This window comes from Emydura macquarii, unplaced genomic scaffold (assembly GCF_026122565.2).
Source record: "Emydura macquarii macquarii isolate MOO-44397 ecotype Brisbane River unplaced genomic scaffold, CSIRO-AGI_Emac_v2 contig_968, whole genome shotgun sequence".
NCBI lineage: Eukaryota > Metazoa > Chordata > Testudines > Chelidae > Emydura > Emydura macquarii.
Genome location: NW_027131105.1, coordinates 13972873 through 13992348, shown reverse-complemented (window position 1 = coordinate 13992348; position 19476 = coordinate 13972873). Strand labels below are relative to the sequence as shown.

At 43.4% G+C, this 19476-nt stretch overlaps 1 protein-coding gene and 1 long non-coding RNA gene across 4 annotated transcripts in view; one reads left to right on the top strand and one right to left on the bottom strand.

Annotated features, from left to right (window-relative positions):
• MGLL (monoglyceride lipase) overlaps positions 1–19476 on the bottom strand; it is a 76570-nt gene that overhangs the window by 22391 nt on the left and 34703 nt on the right. The gene's annotated exons all lie outside the window — the stretch shown is intronic.
• LOC137150517 (uncharacterized) lies at positions 1343–3132 on the top strand. The gene is made up of 2 exons (XR_010918996.1): positions 1343–1981; positions 3078–3132. It is a non-coding gene; the product is annotated as an uncharacterized lncRNA (long non-coding RNA).

The window sequence follows — 19476 nt, the reverse complement described above, 5'->3', positions numbered from 1 at the left end:
TTGAAACATAGACCCCACTTTGTGGAAAGAATAGTGTGTGTATGATGATTATCACAGCCACACACTTTGTGTGATCTATATAATGAACATAATTATTTTTTCAAAAAAAAGAGCCTTGCTGTTTCTATTCAACATAGTTTGTCATTTAAGGCGATTTGGGGGAAACAAAAATTACTGGCTCCATATTACAGGCTGACCATCTCTGCCTGTAACACCCACACTGTTCACAAGTGTTGATACTGCTGGGAAATGCTAAGTGGGCCCTATTGACTCAGTGATATAAGCGAGTGGAGAGGAGGTTATCTAGAAAGAGAGGATCTAAGGTGTGGGCTGAATAAGCCAGCAGGAGGAATCCTAGGAGTAGCCAAGCCTAGGGAGAAGGTGTGAGCAACACTTTATATTATCTTGTTAATTTCTGTGTTTAAAATCAAATACTAGGCAGAAGAGGATGAGTTTGGATTCCACACAGTGTGTGGACTTGTGTTTGTAGAGCAGGTTGGGAAAGGCACTTGCTCAGCTTCCATATTTTTTTCTTAAAAATATCAGTTTAAAATAAATCTCATCACTACCGCTATATATGGCTTTATTTCCACAAAAGATTAAATTCTGCATCTCTCCTGCATTTATTTTAATATTTATTGGTCATTAAAGCTGTTCTCAGTCCATTGAAATATGGAAGATACTTTTGGAGAAATATGCTAAATGCCTGCTACTGTCTCTACAAATGGTACTGGAATATACCGGTAACGTGTCATTTGTAATACACTAGTACGTTGCCAGTGCATGGGCTGAATCCGCAAACACACTGTTGATTGTAGTGTTTAATGCCCTGGTCTCTAATTCAGGAAAGCACTTACGTGGCTACTGTAGCCCCCTGACTTCACTGGGGTTAAGAGCAGGAAGCACTGTGCTTGGTGGGTTTTGCAGGCTCAGACCTGCAGAGGATACCCTCTTTATTATATGTGGTAGATTTTTTCCCCCCTTAAGACTGTATGTGATTCATGGCAGGATCTATCTTTTATTCTGTGGTTGGAAAGTTCCTTGCAGCTGGTGCCACACTTAGGCCAGGTCTACATGAGAAACTTTTGCCTTTGCAGTAATGTTGGTTTGGAGTGTGAGTAGTGCAGATGCTGTTCTGCTAGCATAAAAAGAGCTGCTGTCGATTGTAAAGGGAGGGAGCAGTTAGTGCACTCAGTTACCCCTGGAGGATGGGCCTGGCCCAATTTAAGATTAGGCCTAGCTGTGATGGAGTGGGGTGCTTTAATTAAAGATGAGTCCCACCTGCGAGGAGCCATGGTAACTAATAAAGGAAGGCCTTCAAGGCAATAGGCTGAGGGAGAGAGTAGGCCTTGGAATCTGTCTCAAGGAAGGTGCTTTAGCAAAAGGGTTGGGAGGGATACTAGGCACCTACAGGGGTGAAGTGATCTTTTGTGGTGTGAGCCTTGCCAAAGGAGCAAGACCCCCAGGCAAGGAAAACTCTAGGGGTTGGGTTTCAGGGGAAAAAAGACCCAGATGCACAGAGGACTTTGGGAGAAGCAGTCAGGAGCCAGGCTTCCAGGTGGAAGTCCTGGGAGGCAGTGTTCAGTGCAGGAATTGCAAAGACCTCTGCTGAGCCTGGGGAGGAGTGAAGGTCTGTGAAGGAGAGGTGTGAGCCCATGTAGAGGCTTGGGGGAAAGGGCTGAGAGACAGGCTGAGTCTGCAATGAGTCTGAAGGAGTGGATGTTAGCTGTTTGCTTCATGGTCCTTGGAGTGGAACTCAGAGGAGAGGGAGGGCCTGGGCTCCCCTAGCAGCCATGAGGAAAGCAGCATGTAAGCCCTGATGTAACAACCACCAAACCCAATGTCAGGCCTGGATTATTGTTCTGTGGGATTCTGCTCTGGAAGGGTTGGGACTAAATGTGAACTGGCTGGAGGGACTGCAGGGCCAGGTTGGCTGTCTACAGGAGGTGCAACAGTTGAAGAGCCTGCTATGCCATGCCCAGTGAGTCTCTCTCTTATATTAGTACAGTTTATTTCACTTGGGAACTAGTATAAGCTATACCAACACAAGCCCTTTTTTGGTATAAGATGTGCCTATACTAAGAGGGTTTGCCAGTCTAGATATACCTGTATCGCTATGCTGGCAAACTTTTCTGGTGTAGGCCTGGCCTAAGTCCTGATCTACACTTAAACGTTAGATTGATTTAGCTACGTCACTCAGGAGCGTGAAAAACCTTGTGCCCTGAGTGCCGTACTTAGATGGACCTATCAAATAGTGTGGATGCAGCTAGGTCAACCAGAAGCTACCGTCAATCTAGCTACCGCCTCTCACAGAGATAGATCAGCTGCATCAATAGAAAAACCCCTTCCATTGATGTAGGAAGTGTCTAGGCTTTGATGCTATAGGACAGCATGGCACCGTAGCTGTGCTGCTGTCGTGGAGACAGGGCCTAACTGGCCACTACTCCCTATGGAGATTTTCAACTACGCAAAAGGCAGTTAGGTATCTATCTCCCAATGGCTTTCAGTGGAAGTTAGACACTCCGTTGGCATTCCTGTCTTTGAGAATCTTCACCTCTACAAATGGTAAATACGTACACCTGCAGTAGCGTGCATGGCATTTTGTTTACTGATGCATATGAAGTAATAACAATTTGCACTGAAATGGTAGCTTTAAATCCAAAGAAATCTCAGCAATTTGCAGACATTAAGGAATTAACCCTCAGAACACAGAGCAGTGTCCCTATCTCCAGTTTTACAGATAGGTAGTAAGAAGGCAGGGGGCGTTTCAGTGACTTCTGCAAGCTGGCACAGCAATTTAATGGAAGACTTGAGACTACAACCCAGGAGTTTTTGATTCCCTGTCCCCTGTTTTTATCCACTAGACTAGTGTCCTGCTGTCAGATCTCATAAAACAACAGCTGAGGGGGATTTTCCTCTGCATGTGACAGGAGTGATGCATGTGCAATAAAGGGAGAAAAGGCTCCCCCCGTTACAATATATTTTATTTTTGGCATTGATACTATTATTGCTGATCCAGCAGTGTCACGTAAATCAAATTAAGATAGTCTTTTCTTTCCTTCATTTTATTTTAACAGAGCAGTCACTGCACTTTTATCTTTTCCTCCCTAAGAAACCAAACCTGCTCTGAAAGGTAACAAGTCCATTAAAAGTTAGAATCTCCCAGCTGACAGCTGCTCAGGGCAAGAGAGGAGAACTGAGCTAAAGAAAAGGAGGCGGCACAACCAAACACCAATACAGTAAAGACTGCTGCTATTTTTCCTTCAAATTTTACAGACTTTGGAAGAGTTTGTGAGAGAGTAAAGGGGCCAAATGCATCCCTGATGTAACCCCAAATCTACAATGGGGTCACTCAAGGGATGAATCTAGCTTAATGGTTCTAAAAAGCTAGTTTCATGAAAGTTGGCAGAGAAAAAAGCTACATCTTTTTCATCTGGGGGATGAAACTAAGCAAGTGATGTGCAAAAAATAAGGACACAATAGTGGGTCACAGAAATGCCACAAGCTCTGAAGTCCTGTGACTTGGGCAGCTCGTTTTTGAGGCAAGAAATATCAACATACACCATCCAGTAAACCACCTTGCTCAGAACTTTTATCTAATGCACAGAGACAGCCAGTTTAATGACAAGCCTTTCAAGATGCTCAACTGAAGGGGCCAAAAATGGAAGAGACTGTAATCACTACACAGATTCCACAATATGGGCCTGATTTTCCAAACCATGCGTACCTGATTGTGTGTAATTTGTCCACTCCACTACTACCCTTGCAGATGCAAATGGAGTCTTCACATCTGCAACTAGCCAGATAAATGACCATGCAATGGCTGTAACTGAGTGCACAAACTCAGTGTACAGCTGCATGCACATGTTTTTTTTAAATAAATCAGACCCCTATTCTTTTTTAAAATTGTTATTCCTAGAATCACAGGGTCTAATACTGCCTTCTTTACTCCAGCAAAAACACCATTGCAAAATGTTGTGTGCTTTGCCTGAGTAAAGACTGAATGAGGATTGCAGGGATTTGGCCCACTGATATTAGAAAAGGAAAATAAGTATTAGGTCATTTTATCTTCCCCTGTGGCCAGAGCAGAATTGTTCCCTAACCTAGTCTGTTCAGATTATAACTATACTTTATACCAAAACCAGACCAGCAAGAGGAGCCATGTCTGAATGGGTGACTTGGGTACATATGTTTCATCCACGAGTCATTGTCATGGAGTTTAGGGTCAGAAAGGACCACCAGGTCATCTGACCTCCTGCACATCACAGGCCACCAGCTCCTGCGCACTAAACCCAACAACCAAAACTAGACCAAAGTATCACAGCCCTCAGGAGACTCAACTATTATGTGGGGTATGGATTCTGCATCGTTACACATTTTTGCAGAAGGGAAATTGTTGACTAGTCTTGCTGAAAGGTAGGGCAGGGTGGAATAAGGAGTATTTGGAGGTATGGAGAGATAGGTACTGCCAGATAAGCGAGGATTTTCGGGAGTGTTCATCCTGCGTGCGTTACAGCTATGGGTGCAGTTCTGCTTGCTCGCACATCCAGCAAGTGCCCTGCCTGCTTCGACCCCAGATCTCTGGTGTGATGGAGCCTTGCCCCTGAAAAAGACTGCAAAGTGAATTCAGCAAGGCCTTGCGAGCTGCTATTACTTCACACTCTTTAGGAGACTTGACACCTTGGCAAGCTTGCTGGGCAAAAATGCCCAGAACAACTTTACCCATTGAATAAAGGCTGAATGGAACTTGACCCTGCATGGTGAGTGAACTCAAGGAACTTGCACAGGCCTGTGGTGGAATCACCGAACTAGCCTATAGCTCACAATGATGTCCAGGCTATGTGCTTCACCTGAAGCTCCTGCTGGTGACAGCCTGGGGGTGATTAACATATAGGAGGATGCCTTCTCTCTAAAGCCAATGGGAGCTGCAGGTTCTCAGCACAGCTGAAAATCAGACCTTTAAATACAGTAAATTAGATCAGCAGGGCATTAGCTACAGAGGATATCAGGGTAGAATCTGCTCTTCACCTCTCCCAGGTCCTAGGGCCTCTGTTACAGTTCACAGAGGTATTAAATGGTCGGTGAGCTCTGTTTAAACTTCATCAAAGTCAAGATTTAGAGAGAGGCTGCCAGAGACTAGGTCCTTTGAAAGGTTTTTTATAAAAGGTGCCAGTAGCTTCAATTTCAAACTTAGACAGGAATAAAGAGAATTAGGCGATGTGTTGGTGCTTTTTACAACCTGGTTTCTTCACCACACCACAAAATGATACCTTCCTGGGGGAAGGCAGGTTCCAATCCTGCGGGACTCACGTAAATTAGTGATGGAAAAATCCCACTAGGTCTTCCAGACCAGCTCCCTGTCCATGCAGGGTTGTTGTGTATCGAACAGCTGCTAGATTTGTCTTTAGTTTTAAATGTTTCACATGATGAAGCTTCCACTACTTCCCTTGGGAGATTATTTCACAGCCCAATGGATCCCACTATCATAACTTCATCCTATTTCTCTTGTTATCTCCTTTAGGCATTCCTAAGTGGTACCTCTCTGTGCTTAAACCCCTCAAATATTTGCAGACTTTTATCATGCCTCACGTTGCATATAACTTACAAGATATACATATTTATTTTTTTTAATCCTTCCTTGTAAATCAAGCCTTCTAAGACAAAGGCAGCAGCCAACACTGGTTTTTAGTGAATTGCTTTTCAAAGCTTCATCGAGAACATTTCACTGCAGGAGGATTAGGTGGTCTGGGAAAATGCAGGGACAGATACTGATCTCAGTTATGCTGATGTAAATCCATTGACTTAGTGGAGTCACTCCAGATTTGTAGTGGTGTGAGTGAGATCAGAAGTTCTGGCCATATTATGCCCTTTTTGCCTTCACTCCCAGTTTACCACCGAAAAACCATGACACTGGGAAGCATGGCGTGAAAAACCTTCAGCCTAGAGAGGAGCTGAGATGCGGTGCTTGAATCTGGATCCAAAGTTCAGTAGAGGTCAGGTCTGGAAGGCTGGCCTGGATCCATTTTTACTTAAGACAAAAGGCTGCTTAGTGACTAGTGAGCAGGATATTATCACAGGGCTCCTGACTGAACTGTGGAACTCTGTCCCCAAGGGAGTGCCTACACTGGAGCTGGAAGGTGTAATTTCCAGCTTGAGGAGACATACTGAGCCAGTCCGCTTTCAATACAAGTGTAGCCATGGCAATGCGAGTGATGGGAGGGGCTAGCAGCCCCTACTGTGTATCAAAGGTTTCAGACAGGAACTTACTGGGGGTGGCTCGCCCATCCTGCTGATCACGCTGCTGCAGCTACACTCTGATCCTTCTAGTGCGCTAGAAAGAGAGCTAGCGCAAGAACACCTACTTGAGCTGGAAACTACACCCCCAGTTCCAGTGCAGACATCCCCCTAATCCAACTGGTAGTAAAGTAATGGGAAAGGATAAGGAGATAAGTGTCTCTTTTTACTTGTGTTCTAGGCCACAGCTTACCACTAGACTTTCTCTAACTTCTAGGCTTATGGCTCCTACAGTTCAAAAGGGAAGCCATTAACAGATGAGGGAGAAGATCATATTTTAGCAGCCCAAACAGTGCTTTGCCTCTAGCCAGACCTCAGCTCCCCACTCTGACCATAAATAAATATTAAATCCAAATGGCACTAAGAAAGAAGCTTGGAGCCAGAGATTTCTAAAGGTAATTAAAGGTGAAAACTCTGTCATCATCCACATAGTCAAGAGCGTCTCTCATAAAGCTGAATACACGCATAAGGGATACTTAATTATGCCACAAGAGGCCTTCAGCAAGGCAGAAATTAGATTCAAGGCAGCAGTGGCTGACTTAATAAGCTGGCATGCGGCTGGAAAGCTCCTTTTCAATTCCTATCAGAGCCTTTTGGAGGATAGAAAGGGCAGTTTTATGGCTTCATGAAATAAGAAGTGGCAGCAGGTCCGTTACCCAGGACCCTGCCATCACTCTGAGCAGCGTAGTGCAAAGGAGGGAGTTTCATTAGCACTCAAACCAAGTTCCAACTATAAGACTCGTTGGTTATCCCACTGCCTCTCTGATCAATAAACCCACATGGGAGCCCAGAGGAACAGCAGGGAGGCATTTTTCTTACCAGGCAATCTAGCGGATGAATATCCAAATCCCGGGGGTTAGCAGCACATTATCCTTATTAGATTTCCCGCAAATAAAAAGCATTGTTAAAAGCCAGCTACTGGGTGAGCTTCCCCTTTCAGGCTCTCTCACGTGCACCCCTCAGGTGACAGGCCTGGTGTCCTGCACCTCACTCTAGGTGGAGCCATGTGGTCCAACACTCTTAGACTGGATCTCTGCCCAGCAGCCCCCTCTGTTTACCAACTGCATTTCCCTGACAGACCCAGTTAGGTTTGGCACACATAAGCGGTTTCCTCTGGGCACATGTGAGCAGCAGCTGATTAAATTGACTCTAAAACAGCTTCAAAACAAAACATGATTTATTCACTAAAGGTACATGGCACACAGAGAAAAGGGTAAAAACAAGGAAGATCTAGATGCATGGGTATTACCTACAGTCCCACATCTTAATCTTGGCCTTTCAAGCTTTTGAAAGTTTCCCTCAGCCCTGATACTTCCATCGCTGGGATGAGTGAAACAGACTGGCCTGTCTGCAGCTTCTGTGTTGTTCTCTCTGTCAGAGTCTCATCTCTAGCCACTGCTGCTGACAGGCCATCCAGTCCTCCTTCCTCCCTAGGCCAGCATCTTTAAGGTTTAGGAGCCCCTCTCATCCTAGGCTTTCAGCCTTGGGAGGAGTAAATTATGCTAGCCTGGTGGGAGCCAGGAAGGGGTGTTCCCCAATTAAAAGCGTCCTCCCACCCATTTGTTGCCTTATCTTTGCCATTGTTTTATTTCCTGTTTGCTTTCTCCTTAAGAGCCTTCTTGGACTTAACTCCTGCAGTCAGACAGGCTAATACCAAACAGAAACTGAAATGCATATGATAATTATGAAAAAAACACACAACTTCTTCCTTCTCCACAGTTGCTTAAGTGCATAGCACAACCATCAAAAAGCCATGAAATCAGTTGTAAAGTCCACACCCATCTCTTGCAACCTACACCCATTATTTTTCTCTTCTCTACGTTACCTTGTCCACAGCCACAACCCATAAAATAAGGGTCCTCCCTCCGCCTCTACACTAAACAGTGACTTTCAACTGTGACCAGGTGGAGTGGTTAGAAATTGAGGTGTTCCAGTTGTTCAGTGTTGAACTGGTTTTGTACTGAAGTTGATGGTTAGTGTGTAGATTTTTAGCTGATGATTACACTGAGTGAGTCATGCTGGATAACTGTCAAAAGCAGTGGAAATAGTTTGCATAAGTGTTTGTTAATTTTGGAAGTCCAAGGAATTGAATTATTTAGGTGATGTAATAAGGAACTATGAAGGAGTGTTTTGTTTTTTTAGTAGCTGATGTCTGTATTTAGACAATTTGTGCTTAGATTGTAAACTTGTCAGGGCATTGGCTGTCCTTCTGCTTGTGCAGCACCTAGCACGGTGGAGACCTGGACTCTGACTGGGGCTCTTAGGTGCCACGGAAATAGGAATAATAAGTCATTATGAAATGTGATCAGAGTTAAAGCTGCACATTTTGTACGGAAGCAGGAGGAGGCATGTAGGTAGTGGATGTGGGTGAGAAAATGCAAAGACAAAATCAGACAGGTTGCAAGGACTGGGTGATTTCCTATCTTTTTAAGGTTTAAGTGCAAAAAACACAAATCTACTAGTAAACATTTGAAATTACATCAGAATAGTACACTACTGAGTAGAAAACACTATTTAAAAATGAATCAAGTTCATACTTTTTATGAAGTGAGCAAAGCTCATTAATTAAACATACTGGATTTCAAAGCTCCTGATGCTGTTTTCATTATTCGTTTAACAAGCAGCACACCTAATCTGTCATTCAGACACAAGCAAGTAAAGCAACAGGAAGAAACATCAAAGCAGGACAATCAACATCTGGAAAAGTCAAGAGACTGTTCTGTATCCTTCATAACACACAAAGCAAGTGTTCCACTCATAGAACAAACACACAGGAAGCACCTCCGACTTCACCAGAAATATATGTAGACACAAAACAAGCGTCCACACACTAGAAACCGTCTCTTAGCAACATACACAAAGTGAACTTGTTCTCCATCCACCTTCCAAAAATCAAGACAGGACTGTTTCCTACAATATATGCAGCAGTGTCTGCCTAGGTAATTAAATGTCTCTCATTAGCCTAGTATTTGATCACCTCACAATCTTTAATGTGTTTATCCTTACAACATGAGATAGGTCAGTGCTATTATCCCCATTGTACAGGTAGGGAACCCAGGCACAGAGAGGCTAAGCGACTTGCTCAAGGTCATGCAGAATGTCTGTGGCAGAGAAGGGAACTGAACACAGGTCTTCCATGTGCCAGGCTAGTACCCTAACCACTGGATCATCCTTCCTTCCTAGTATTTTGAATGCTCTAGTTCTGAAATGTTTCTCAAAGCCCATTTTTAGTGAACTATGTCTGCACAGAACACACTAGATAAAGCCTACTAGCTGCACATACATAGCAAGTATATATGTGCTCTCAGATACTATATCGATGGGCATGTTGTAAGAACATAGAAGGAGAGATATGGTATCCAGTAGGAATATCCCTCTCATCCTCTGTACAGTACACACCATGTGTATCCTGCCTGTAAACTGCATATAGCATACCAGATGTGTCCCATCTAGCCTCTATAATACTGGGCTTTTCCCTATAAGATCAGGCTGATCCATTTTCTTTCAGCATTTACAGGATGTATTTTTGTCTCCTTCCTCACATAAATACTGCAGTACACTGAGAGCCTTCTCCTTCCACATCAGACACACATTTGCAGAGCCAGGATATTTTTAGACTAGAGCATGCACACACATACATTATTATTTGTTGCCTTGGCAAAAAAAAAAAAATTGGAAACGGGCAATTTTCTAGGCTAAAATTATTTGTGTCTTAGTGCTCGGGATCTGAAAACTCCTCCTCCTGTGAAGCCATTTAAAGTCTTTTCTGTGCTCTGAAGATGATAAACAAAATGATCTGGTATATTAGAATAGCCATTAATTCCAACAGCTAGTCCAGCAAGGTAAACTGTAGTTCAGAATTTTTGTCAATGTTAAGGACCAAATTCAGCTCTGATATAAGCAGGCATGGCTCTTTTGAATTCAGCAGAATTGCCCTTCCTTAAAGTAAGGCTGGATTTGGCCCTGAATCATGTTTTCTTAAAAGACATTCTTGGAAAGTTATATTGATAATCCCACAGCGAATCTTCAAAGTGAGCATGTTGTAAAGTTAACAGGTTCTTTGCAGAGTTCACTTGCAAACAACAGAATTACAGATGAACTGGAAATACTAAAACTAACTCCTGCAATGCACTGTAATATGGAGGATGCAATGGTGGTGTGAAAAGCAGCTTTCAGCTAGCTAGTCCCTAGCACTAGCCCTGCCTTTCAGATGTTCACTGCAAAATCTTTGCACTGATTTTAAATGGCTTATGAAGGGGTGTGTGTGTGTGTGTGTGTGTGTCTAAGAGAGTGAGGAGAGTGGAACTGATGACTTTTCCACAGAGGATAACTACAACAATCATGGCAGATGTGCTCTCTCCTTCCAATATATCTCTCCACATCCAAGAGAGATGCAGTTTTTTATTTAGCTATTTTTGAAATGCAGTCTCTCAGGCCAGCACTGAACCTACTCCCTTCACACATATTAGGACAACAGGCTGACAGGAATGGATGCCCTAATCTATTGGTTAACTGTGATCAGTCATCCTAAACTGTTATGTAATGTTGCTGCGAGTAGTTAAATAACTGTTGAGTTCCACCCCAGAAGAAGCTGCATTTCAGTAGTGGGTGAAGGGATTCCTAGCCTATATTTCGTTCCTCAAGAAGAAAATCTCTATATAACTGTAAGATCTATAATCAGCAATGCAAGCAGTAAGGTGTCTCTACGGGGCTATATATCCAGGCACTAAGTGGTTGTGCTAAAAGCCCTGTAACAATTTTTCTCTGTTGCATCAGCAGAAATGCACTAAGATTTATCCCTCTTCACTGAACAGTGTATCATTGCCTCCAGGGAAGGAAGGTGACATTGTCTAATATCAGAGTTTGTCTCCAAAGTCTTATCGCCCTGGGAACTTTGAGATGACACAAGACTGTGATGGGGTGTACCAACCCTGCACTGGGCAGGCAGGGGTTAACCAGTTACTTTGAACCCAAGAGGCCACGCCCCCTTGCTGGGCATGCACCAAGTGGAGGGAGTATATAAAAGGAAGCTGTGAAGGTCCATCTGGACTCCTTGAGGATGAGATCAGATGTGCACTGCAGGCGCCTATGGAAGAACCACTGAGATTCCAGATTGCTGAGACCAGAGACCCTGTCCTTGACTGTGTTGTGGAGAAGTAATGGACCATGGGGAGCAAAGGGGAGGATGAGTTGCTGCTGCTGCCTGAGGCAGGCTTAAGGGTAGGAAGCAGCCATGGGAACATGTTGTGTGACATGGAGATCTGAACACAGCATCACAGGGTAACTGGTTTCCCAGGGCCCTGGGTGGGAACCCAGGAGAGTAGGGTGGACCTGGGTTTCCCTACCCTCCCCACACCTACCCTGAGGCGCTACTGCCTTGGACTGTCGGTACCAGGTGGTACAGCGTGGGGTTGCTGACACTAGATGCTACTGCTGGGGCTATTGTTACTAGCTGCCACAGGTATGAATTGTTGGTGTATGGTGCTACTGCCTTGGAAACTTGCCGCTAGGCCTTGCTGCCCTGAAGGACAGGGAGGCTCTGAGAACACTTACCATTAGATGTTGTGACTGCAGCAAAGGGGTGACCTTCAATGGAACCCCGTCATCCCCCAAGACAAGGCCCAGTTTCTACTCGGTTATGCAGAAAAACGCCATTGATTTTATTGGAGTTACTCTGGCTTCATACTGGTACAACAATTCAGAATTTGGCCCCCATGCTGCAGCTCTCTTATGAACAGAGAGAGGGCCTATATATTCTGTTTTCCAAGCATGAGTTAAGACTCCATTAATGGGAGTGAGCGTTTCACACCCACAGGAAGAGAAAATAACATGTCTGTAGCAGCCAACAACATTTTATTGCTATTTTTAGTCTAGAAAGATTGCCAGAAAAGCACCTGAAAAAATGCACAAAGGACATGTGGTTTTGCTTGTTTAGAACCACACGCAACACAACTGGGTGCATGTTTTTTTTTCCTATTTAAAAATAAGGAGAAAACAAATCTACCTGCATTAACTCGTCGGTTAAAATCCAAACAAATATGCTTGAAAAACAGCTGAGGTGCTAACTCAAAACACCAGGGTTTTCTCTGTAAAAATAGAGTTGTAGTGGAGCTGTGCGCTATGCTTCATGATTGCCACGCCTTTATTTCCCAGGTATTGTGGGTGTGTGGATCTGCTCTCTGACATGCACCTGCTATTAAGTCCTAAATGACTGCTTATTTAACCGGACAAAAGCCATTCATTTCTCACTCTTCTGTTTGATTAAAGATGGTTTCGTTCACCCTGCCTGAGAGTTTTGTATAACCCATTTGTTTGTTCCTCTTCGAACAGAGTTGTGAGTTAATGCTCCACCTTTTGATCTGAGGGGAGAGCTGTGCCCAACCCATTGCAAGGCCCTCTGCATTCTATTTACATACTCCAGATGTGGGCCTCAAAGATTTTTGACTGAGAAAACATGCAAATCAATTTCTCTGGAAAGACAGTCCTGACTCTTCTTTACTAAAGTTTCAGAATAGGCACTGAGAAGAGACAGAAAGCAGGACATAGTCACATTTAATAACTTCATCCATGTTGCCTTGCCTGCATGGAACTCCTTCCCTATGCAAATATCTCAGGGGCCTTCTTTCAAACCCACTTCAAAATATTCTCCTTCCATGAAGACCACCCAACATGAACCCACATCAGTACAAAAGCTGTCATTCACCCATGCTATTTATTTTTTAAAAATAAACACACGCTCTTATATAGAACAAGGGCTCCTAGTACATTCTGTTTTGCCAGTAAGATTTTTTTGGGATGTATCTTCTGTGTCTTACGCATTGGTGTTTAAGAACTAGTAAATAAATGTTATGCTTTTTCAAATGAAAATTGCTGCAGGGCATTGCAAAAATGTATTTTATAAGTTCATCCACCAAGAGTTAGTTTGTTGTAGACCATCCACCTGAAAAAAGTGCTACTTTAATGCACCATGAAAACCCACATTTACTGCTACTGAACAATCAAAGATCAGAGTCCTGTATGTTGCTCTTTAGCATTACCAGAGCTATGCAACAAGACCTTAAACCAACCATAAAACGGGGGATCCTCAGCTTGCTGATCTCTCTGCACCAGAGTAGGGTGGGTACCAGCTGTGGGAAAAGGCATGTGACGGTGGGAGATGGGGGGGTCACAGTGGTCCCAGTGGAACTGCTTCAGCCACTCCAATTTAGAACAGCCCTCAGGATGCTTTAAGTTACACCAGAAGCTGTTTTAGTCCCCCCATGGCCCCAAATCTGGGAACTGGAAAGGTGGCGTAGAGCCACCTTCTTCCTCTCTCCCCAGAGCTGTACTGAGCATAAACTTGGCACAGCTGAGGCTCTTGGCCCATTGTACCTTAGTATTATATAAGATGCCAGGGCTTCCCAAAGCTCTTTTATGCAGCTCTGGAAAATAAATGCAGTTTAAAGACTGTCAGTTTTAAGGGATCTCAGCTGGTAACGTGAGTCTTTGTATCATCTACAATTCAGCAATTTTTTTTCCAGGCTGAACATGGATTTTCAAATTGCAAACTGCTGCCAAACGCTGAACAAATCACAGCATTAGAGATGCTGTTGGCACAACAGCTTTTCCCTATGAATTGAATCAGCAGATAGTCTTTTGAGAAATTAACACCTTCGTGCCATGGGTTGGCACATCTCTTTGACATCTGTTTAACACACTGAGAAATCCTGCCCTCTGACACCCACTGTTGATGATGGTTATTTTAACCTAGGAGAAAGAAAGCTGAAGATGGGAGCAAGAAAGCAAGGTCTAAAGCACAAATTTTAAATAAAACACAGAATAACTTTGGTGTCTGGCTTGCAACAACTGGGCATGCAGGTGCAATTATATGCTCAAACTGGGTAGTCGTGCAGGTAAATAACCAACTGCACTTCGCACCAATATTTGTACATGCAATTACCTGATGCGGGCATGTAATCTGGATAATTGCACACACAGGGTACATATGCACTTGCTTACACATTTTCCACACAGTTGCATGCTTACATTATTTTAAAATCAAACCTTTAGAGTTTAGATGTTCTGAGATGCTGTGTGAGTAACGCTCTTAAACGTTTTACTGTGATTCTTGCCTCCTCCTTTAAATATCTGTATTTCATTTATCCTAGGCAGTAAACTACTCATGGCAGGGACCATATCTTGTTTTAAGGTTTTTGAAGAGTCATTCATATCTGTAGCACTTACTTGGGGCTTTTCATCTATAGATCTCTGAGCTCTTTACAAAGATGGGATGGTATCATTTTCCTCATTTTACAGATGGGGAAACTTAGACACAGCAAGATGAGACTTGGGGCAAAAGCACTTCATTCAGAGTGAATCTGTGGTGGGGCTAAGAGGAGAACCCAGGTCTCCGGACTCCCAGCTTTGTGCCCTATCTACTATAATGAATTATAACCGTAATTAACACCAATCTGAATCATACATGATATGTTGTAGGCCACTGGAGGGAAGTATTCCATGTAATAGACTTCTGTGGCCACTGACATTGCTCCTCTTCTTATACTTAGCTATAATAGCATTGTGGGCCTGAGCCAAAGCCCAGTGAAGGGACTCTTTCCATTCACTGCAATAGACTTTGGATAAGGCTACTTCTGCAGCTGAGAGGACTAGTAATGTATTATGAAGCTTTTCACCTCAGCGTCTGGACTGGATCTGGCCCAGCGTGGCACTCACCAGAAAATTTTGTGATGTGATGGTTGATTGACTGGTGGTCTTTGTGAAATGAGTTGGTGAGTTCTCATTCCAGTATGTCACGAACAGGTTTCCACTTCACAAAATCCACCTTCAGAACTGGCAGCCTCACAGCTGATCTGGTGGGAGGTTTCATAATGGGGGCAGCATAAACCTTCAAATGAAATTTATCACATCTGGCCACTGGCTGTGAGATCAAACGTTTTTCTTTTGCAATCCCACTTTCTTGTTCTATAGAACAGGGAGGTACAAGGCTAGAAAGAATGTTGCTGAGATGCTGGAAACTTGCAGGAGGTTAGAAAGCGTGCCAGATGCTAACCATGTGCTCTGTTCAATTTCACTAAGTGGTTCACAAATGAAGATGCCCATACGTCAAAAGCTTTAAAAGATGATTAGATTTTTAAAAAAAATTTCAGGAAGCTGAAATCACTCTCCCAAATCATCAGACTGACTTTTAAAATAAACTGAACCTGGTTTCTCAAAGCGATTGGTGCACCTCTGTCAACTAGGTTAAAGGAATTTTTCTGTATTTTAAAAAAAATGGTCCCATATATTTTCTTAAATTAACAAAATAGACCTTAAATCCTCAAATCCTGGCCCTACTGCAGACAAAGGTAAAATTCCCATTGAATTCAGTAGGGTCAGGATTTCAATTCCTAGGACAGCAACAATCCTACTTAGGTGAATCAAATACAAACCACCCAAACCTTTCTTTATAAACACTAACAGAGTCATAAATGAAATTATCAAATTTAAGCTCAAAGATGGATCCTACTACTTCTTCAGTACCTACTGGCGACGTGTGGTGCTTCCTAAAGGGTTATGTGCATCTGTGCCCTTCATCCATCCTGGCCGTGAAAGTACAAGCTCCCCACATGATCCCTAAAGAGCCCAATTCAGCCACCCTCACTCATGGTGTGTAGTACATTACGCTGCAAGCAACCCATCTTTTAGCAAGGCTACTTATGGTATAAACCACTCATCAATTGGCTTGACGGTGAGCATAGCTGCACACTTGAGGTGGGGATTAAAAGAGCATAAGGAGGCTTCTTACTCCCTGTGTATGCCACACAGCCATCACCGGGTTGCTATCCCCCTCCCACTCAGGTGGGCAGGCAGAGGAGGCAAGGATACTGCAGAGCCCAGGCTCCTTCCTTCTCTCTGACCAGCACAGCTGAGCTGACACAGTGGGGGAAAGTAATCTGCACCAGTAAAAGGGTGGTGCAAATTCCTTTCTCCTGGAGCAAGGGCAACAAGCACGGATCAGACTGCAAGTCTCACAGCCCCAATCTTGTTCCTGCCCTGCTCTTCAGGCAGTGCAAGTAGAGGCTGCCCCCTACTCAAGCTGAACTGTATGGCTACACTCCAACCTGACGTAAGTGGGTGGCAGAAATTGGCCCTTTGAAAATTAAGTGTATTTATTTTTTTAAGAGCACAGGGGAAAATAAATTTTGTTATCCTGGGTCTGGGTTCAGTGAGTCCAGCATCGTCCCAAACATAATGATTCAGAGGTAAGCAAAAAACCCTCATCCATAATGCACCCGCTGCCTATGCGAAGATGTGCAGAGCAGAACAATTCCTTCCTGATCTATCTGGCTATCAGCTTCAATCCTCGCAATATTATTAATGTTCAGAACTAGTCCTCCACAGGCTGGTAATTGACTAACGGCATGCAGCAGTGAGTACTGTAAGCTGCGTGAGGCTGTATTTCTTTTTATTTCTTCTACATTTTTGGGACAAGTTTGGGACAAGATATGATGGAGGGACAGGGTGAGAAAGAATTGTCCATCTCACCTGTAAGTGAAACATTCAAACGGAGAAGCCAATTTCTGCTTTTGTTCATCATGTATAAGACCAGAGTAACTCTAATGGCGACATGGGCATTACCATTCTATAAAAGAGAGCAGAATTTGCCTCAAGGCACTTGGTACTACAAACATCTGCAGTGTATGTGCATTGTTTACTAGTGTGACCCTTAGTATTTGGGCCTGGATTTTTACAGCTGTGTGTACAAAAATCCACGCATGGAGAGTGACAAACAATCAGAGTCAGATGCTGCCTAGGACGTACACAGTGCTTGGTACTTGGGGAATAGTGCAAAGAGCATTCCTACCACTTCTGTGGTCTGCATAAGGGTCAGGCAGATTTGCAATTCCTGTGACTGGTGGAGTGCAGGGACTGCTCTTTTTCTACGCCCTAGGTGACACATGGTGCCCTACATGGGGAAGAGAGAGGGTAGGGCATTCTGGGAGTCAGGAAACACAGGTTCAAGTAATGGCTCTGCCACAGATTTTCTGTGTGGCCTTGGGTAAATCACAGTCTCCCAGTGCCTCCATTCCCCATCTGTACAACGGGGATAGCCCTGCACGGCCTCATAGAGTGTTGTGAGGATAAATACATAAAAAACTCTGAGGTGCTCAGGTACCATAGTAACAGGGGCCATATTAGAAGCTGAGCAGGCTGACCCCCACACATTGGCAGGAAAAAGAAGTGCAAGTGCACAGATTGCACACCATAAACAGGTGTAGTGGCAAGCCTGCAGTCCTCCTGTGAGCTGGGGAGCTTGGAGAGGGCACGCTGCCAGCCCCTCTGAAGAAGAATACCTCTTGGTGTCTTTGCCCTGGGCTGTGCCTAGAATGCACCCTCTACCCTTTCACAGCTGTGATGAAAATCTAAACCAAAAGCCTGAGTTCATCCAAGGAATAATGAGTATATTTTAAAAAACAAATAAAGGGTGTTTCTGTTTCTTAACATTCATAAGTAAATGAGTAATGGAAAGGAAATTAAAAACTAGACATTGTAACAAAATGAATGTCCTCTGTGTTACTAGCAACACCCAGGATTATTTTTAAAAGAATTAATTTTTGATTATAAAATGGAAGAATTTCACTTTTGCTTATTGTCGGTCACGTTGGGGTAAACTGAGGTCAAAGTGCAGTGCTTGGCTTGCAGATGCTGCTGGGGAATATTTAATTATTTTAAAATAACTGTCTCCAGTTTTTCAAAATATGAAAATATTTCTATTGGTTTTAGGGTTTGTAGAAGTTTGTTTAAAAAACAAAACAAAACCAAAAAAAAAACAATTTGGGAGCAAATCTGAACTGATAAGTGACCCTCCAAAAGCTCTCATGACAATTAACAGATGTCCCTATTTATAGAAAATCAGTTCTGGGTTGCTATTTACAGAAGAAACTCACTTATTTGACTCAGGACTGGGAACCCTATAGCTATGTGTGGTATTCTGTGAATAAGCAAGTCACTAAACAATAAAAATAGATCCCAAAGCTACTGCAACACAAAGGGTGCTTGAGTTAGTTTATTTTGACAATTGCAGCTCAGGTCCCCACCCTGCAATCGGATCTGTGTGGGAGGACCATTATGTCTGAGAAGAGAACCTGTCTGAAGTCAGCAGAGTTGTTGCGGGGGCTTGAAACTCTGTCTGCATGGATCCAAATACAGGACTGGGGCCTTCATTTTCATCAGCTGATAACACTTCATAAGGCACTAATGTACTGTAATGTATTTAGCAAAAAACAATGAAGTCTTATCATACTACTCACCTGTTAAATCCTTGCTGTGGAGTGAGACTGCTACATTTTTGCACAAATTCCAAAGCATGGAGCTTACTAGCAAGCTAAAGGGTAGTGAGATTCTCAGGTTCCCACTATGGCTGTTAGTTATTTATCCTGTTTTGGAATCTGAGGAGCAGGAAGGGCAGGGGTTTGAGTTTTTTGGTTAATTAAAGAAATCTAAAATGTTTTCCATTTTTCTCTGACACATGGTTCCCTCCCTGACACTCCTTCCCTTAGTGTGGTGGTTTGTTCAGTTCAGCTGTAGAAAAACCTACAGTTTTACCTGTTAGTTTCCAGCGTTGGGTACAATAAGCATAAAAACATAACTGAGATGAAAAAGCAAAGCAGCCTATATAATCAATGGGGAAGCTTTGCTTCATAGAGCAGCCCTTCCCTTCCCAGTGTCTGTGCTGAATAACAGAGTACACATGGATCCTTTTTGAACATCAGATTTTCTAATAATTCCGTTTCTCAGTTTGCTGTTGGGGGGAGCTGATCAAAAAGCGCTCAGATTTTCCTCAACTCCCAGTAACCACCAAGGGATTTCAAGGTACTCAGTGCCCTGCAAGCGATATCCAGCAACACACAAAGAAGGAACTAGCACCGCCACTTTTACCCCTGCTAAAATGACAAACTGAACATCTGTGTAAAGATACATTTACATGGGAGGAGTCACCTGCAATTGCCTCATAAAACACATCCTTTCAAATTATACACGTCTGACAAGTGAACAATAGGAAAACCAGTCAGTTGATCAAGTTAATGAAATGCTGTTGCTATGGAAAAAATCATCCCTGTAAAGGTGAAATCACACACACGTTTTTCTTTCCATACCACAATCCAAGGGGATAAGAAATCAAGTTCAAAATAGCTCCTTGAA